Source organism: Glycine max, chromosome 12, assembly GCF_000004515.6.
Source record: "Glycine max cultivar Williams 82 chromosome 12, Glycine_max_v4.0, whole genome shotgun sequence".
NCBI lineage: Eukaryota > Viridiplantae > Streptophyta > Magnoliopsida > Fabales > Fabaceae > Glycine > Glycine max.
Window position 1 is genome coordinate 12627442 of NC_038248.2, and position 5550 is coordinate 12632991.

Sequence of the window (5550 nt, forward strand, 5' to 3'; positions counted from 1 at the left end):
GGGGGGGGGGGGGAGGGGGTCTCTTGTGCATTTGGAGTATAGAAGATTTTGAGCTTCATAATTCTTTTGAAGGGCAATGTTATCTTAGGGTGGAATGTTTATGGAACGAGAAAGGTGTCATATACTACTACAAAAAAGGCCTTTTAGAATGGTTAAAATTGACTTTTTACATCGATTGTATGGTTGTTCTAAGAAGTAATGTTATATAAAGTGATGACCCTTTTAGATTGGTTATAACCATTCTAAAACATTCATTTATTAAAATGGCTATTTTGCAACCGTTCTAAAAGGATACCATTTTAGATCTGTTGATTTAGCTAACTGATCTAAAATGATAACCATTTAGATTCATTATGAGAAAGAATTGTTCTAAAAGGTTAAACATTTTAGACCGTCTGTGCCTATAACCGATCTAAAAGTGTTTTTTTTTTGTATACATTTTATATTTCTTTTCCTCCCTATAAACAGAATCAAAACCATACATATATACCATATCACAAACAAGTTGATCCACAACTTATGTTTCATTGAAAAATAAAAGCAAAATGTACTACACTACTACTCATTGCAAATAAACTACACTCAAACGATATAAACAAATTCTTCTACCCGTTAAACCATAATATACACACAAAAAATAGATTCATCTCAACCCTAAAAATCCAAAAAATTCAATAAATGATCACTTCTTTAGATATTTGTAGAAAAATTCAAGTTACATTGCGAATATATAATATAAAGTGCAAAGTCAGTGAGTCAAAAATGAATAAGTTGTCGTTTATTGTTAAAAAAAAAGTATTTGTAAAAGCCATAAATGGAAAGACTGAGTTGAAAGAAAAGGAATTTTGATATATTCAGTATATTTTCAATACAAGTTCAAATCTCCCTTTTATAGGGTAAACAACTAGGCCTGAAAAGAGACATAAGGAAAAAATATCAAAAAAGATAAATATCAAGATAGAAAGATATCTTTGACATTTATAGCATAAAGGAATAAAGTACTCAAATGATTAAAATACCATATTAGTTTTAGCAACCAAAGCCTCTATGTTCTGTTGGTTTAATTCGTCTGGTTTAATTCTTCTGGACAAAGTCATTCTGAATCATCAATTTTTCCTACAAAAAGAAAAGAGTGGTCAACTAACCTTATTTGCACATTTTTTGCTTGAGAAATGAGATCATCAACTTTTTTTTAAAAAAAATTTGTAACATGATTAAACCAATAAATACATAAAAAAATCAATGTGTGCCAATAGACCAACTAATATTATACTTTTAAACAGTGTTGTTAAATGGCGGCCATGACGGATTTTCATGGCGGTTTTTCGAAAAAATGCCACCAAATAGCGGTGGCGTGGCGGGTTTGGGATGGCGGCGCCATGGCGGTCGTGGCGGTTATGGCGGGGTGGCGGAAAATGACATTTTTTTTTTGCCTTTTGTCCGCGGTAGGAGTTGGGCTGACCCGACCCAACCCTACCCAGTTATTCATTCAGCTAAAAGACCCTCCAGCACAGCTCTGTGATTCAGAACAACCTTCCATCTAAGAGAGAACCCAACCGCGAGCCTCCCTTGCACCAGCCGCGTCCCTCCCGCACCCCACACGCGCATGCAGCCGCGACACCAGCAGCCGCACGCGCACGCAACCGCGACGACCTCCGGCAGCGACGCACCGGCACGAACGGCGGCGACGAGCTCCGGCAGCGACGCACCTGTCACGAACGGCGGCCTGCAGCGAGAAGTTCACGTGGAGAAGACGAAGTTGTCGCGAAGAAGAAGAAGGCGAAGAAGAAGACGTATGTTTTCTTAGTTTTATTTTTGCTGTTTGACACCCCCTGTTTTCTGTCTGCAGCTTTTTTTTCCTTTTGCTATTTGACACCCCTTTTACTTTTAACAGTCTCATTTTTATTTTTTTCGTATTTGACACCACAATTTTTTTTTTCTGTTCAGTCCTCTTTTAAATGGCTGAGTTTATTTAAACTCTTTAATGAGTTTATTTGGTGTTGGTACTTGATTATTGTATGAACTTATGAAACATTTTTAGTTTATTTGAATGCAATCCTTTGTTTTTTTCAATTTCAATGAGTTTATATATATGTTTTTTTTTGTCCGTCATGACATCCGTCATTTTCCGCTACGCCATCCGCCATATTTTTATGGCGGATTTTTTACTTTCCGCCATGAACTGCCATCCGCCATTAACAACATTGCTTTTAAAAAAGATTGCATATGTCTTGCACATGATTTTTAACATGACTAAACAGCCAAGAGAACAAATTTCCTTCAATTTGTCCCTAATACTGATTTTAAATTTCTACTCATAACAAAATCAATCGAAATGATAACATGGCTAAACAGCCAAGAGAACATATTTCCTTCAATTTGTCCCTAATACCGATTTTAAATTTCTACTCATAACAAAATCAATCGAAATGAGGAGTAACTCACGCAAATCAAACTAATTAGTAAAGAACAAAAAACAAAAGTAACTCAAATTGCCTTCAACCTTTGCCCTTTTTGTAGCTTTTGAGAAAATGAGAATGTTTTGGGGATTTGCAACCTAGTATAAGGATGACTAATCAATAGTAGAAAACAATCCTCAAGCAAAATCAGCATCAACAAACTAATTCACGAAGAAGGATGGATAGAAATTACCATCCCAAATCTTTGAGTATTTCTAGTCATAAATCCAGAGTAATCTACCATTATTTTACATAGTAGAAGTTAAGGCCATGCCAGAAAACATCATGTAATAGCAATTAGATGTCCATTATGGCCAATAGACTGAATAGAAGTTCAAATTAACATTCGTAATAAACTTTGTATTTTGAAAACAATGTGACTTGACTACATGCATCAAGAATGGAGTTTAATTGGTTTAATATTATGAAAATTACTACGTTTTTTAGAATATAGATACAAGATCAAAACCAATAAGATTATTTTATAAAAACAGTGAATTACAAAATTATCTTCCTGCTAGGTGAAAAGCAAAATAAAAGTGTCATCCATTCTAGATGCGATATTCAAAAGTCAAGTTACAACATACAAAAATTACCTTGATAATTATTAGTGGAAGCTTGAGTTCTTTACTATTGATGACCTGCAAACTAGACTTTTCTACAAGTTTTCAAACCTGAATCATTTTCTAATATCAAAGCACAAAGCACAGTTGCTATACATATGATCACTGATCCGTGCACAAAAATAATTTGAGAAAATTGAAGTTAAGTTCCAATCACAAATTTCACAATTGTCTCAAAAATAGATTTTAATGTAGAATAACCAAATTTCATCACAATTGAATAAGAATGTTTTATTATAAAAATAAACACTACGAGGAACCAAAGAGGAAGAATTTGGTCAAAAGATACCTCAATATTGTCAAAAGTATCTTAGTCGGGCAATATTGATTTTCCTGTCAAGAACCATTTATTCAAGCACTTAGTAAGACTATATATAAAACAGCTGTAACATCCCATTTTTTTCATAAATAAATTTAAAAAGTTTTTTTAGTAAAAATAATAAAAATAAATAAATAGAGTAAATAATAGGTCGTAAATGCCCCTAGCTATAAATAACAACATGCTAGGTTTTTCAGACTGACTCCTGAGCCTCCTCTGTCTCTCATCTTCGTTTTTCCTCTTCTCCTCTCAAAACCCTTTCTTTTTCCCGCAGCTCACTAAACCTGTTTCAGAAAAACGATGATCTCGAACTCATTCACCGTTGGATCGTTGTGAAATTTAAACACCAGGTTTACAACCCAATTCCGAGCATTATCACCGTTGGAAATTTCAAAATCATGTCTGAGCTTATAGTAAAACCCTTTGCATTGTAGCCTTTTAATTTCTCGCAAAAACCCAAAACTGTCTCGGTAAAATTATGATCCCGGTTTCGTTAACCGTTGGATTTTCATGAAATTTGGATATGTTGTTCGAAATTCAACTGCGCACACTTTCACCGTTGGGATTTGTGAGATAAAATTCGTGGAGGGAGAAAAGGAATCGCATGAAGACAATACAAGTGGAGGTTTCAATCTCTTCTCCGTCTCTCTGACGTTTGAGAATTCTATCGGAACAGTCGGAGGAATAACTGAAGGAATCTCAGGGAACCGCTAGAGATGCTGCTATCGCTGGCTGAAGACACGTGAGTCCGCTGAGAGGTAAGGGATGAGTTATTCACAATTAGGGATTAGTGAAAACATATGTAGGAATCCTTAGAGATATCAATTGGAATGAGTTTTAGGGTGTTTTTGCAATTTTCATTTTATCCTTATAATTATTACAGTGAATTATATATGTTTGACAAACCAATTTTTGTGAAATTGATATGCTATTGTGTTGAGTGTGAACCCTATAAATCGAACATTTTTCTAATTAATATGAATTGATGAAATAAAGTAAGGAAAAATTCAAAGAGAGATATTGATTTTGTATTTTCTCTTTTTCTTGTTTTTATTAGGTTTTTATATATAATTTAAAATAATTAATGTCATAATTAAAACTGACCAAAGTGTTGATATAATTATTTAGAATTTGTGCATTGAAAGCTTACTTTGATATTTGTGATTCAATATGATGTATGCTAGCTTATATATATAGAGGTAGTTATTTATATTAATAATTTATGTAAATAATATTGTAGAGTGTTATAGTATGGTTCCAAAACTTATTAAGTGTTGGAGTTTGAGAATATTATGGTTAAATTTGATGAACATGTGTGTGTTGTACCTTATGAATATCATTAGGAATGTTATGAGATGGTTGATGTGATGTTTTGAGATGTTAAAGTGTGGACATGATATTCGATTCTGAATAAGTGGATGTGTTCAACACTTGATGTTACATTAATTATATTGTGAGCTACGAATTATACAATAACCCGACCAGTTTTTATGCGCAGTGTTAAAGAGAAAGTGTAGGTTCCTAGTTAGGAACCAGTGTTAAATTATAGCACAATTGTGTTAAACATGTTTGAAACATGAGTGTGAGGTCGTGGCATTGTATAATTCATGAGCAGTGTTTATAAATGAAATATGTGATGAATTATGGAATAATATGTTGCCTTGAGATTATAATATTGTTATTGAGATTGAGTAAAAGTGTAAAGTAGAACATGTGTTGAATTGTGAGATACATGAAAACATGTGATGGTGGATTGTGATATTATGAGATGTGAAATTGTGAATGAGTTTTGGTTGTGAATAAGTGTGTGATTAACTCTTGATGTGACATTATTTGTGTTGTAAGCTGTGAATTGTACAATAACCCGACCAGTGTTATCTTGAAAAAAGTGTAAATGCGCAGTGTTAAAGAGAAAGTGTAGGTTTTCTATTTAGGAACCAGTGTTAAATTGTAGCGCAATATGTTGTACGTGTTAAACACACGAGTGTGAGGTCATGGGTATTGTATAATTCACAAGCAGTGTCTGTGTGCTAAAATGATTTTAGGGGTCAGACCTGAATCAGGAGGGAGAGACCCTGACAGACTCTTCGGAGTGTAGGCCTTAGGGGTCACCGGGTTTGAGTGCTCCTTTAAGCCTATGTTGATCCCA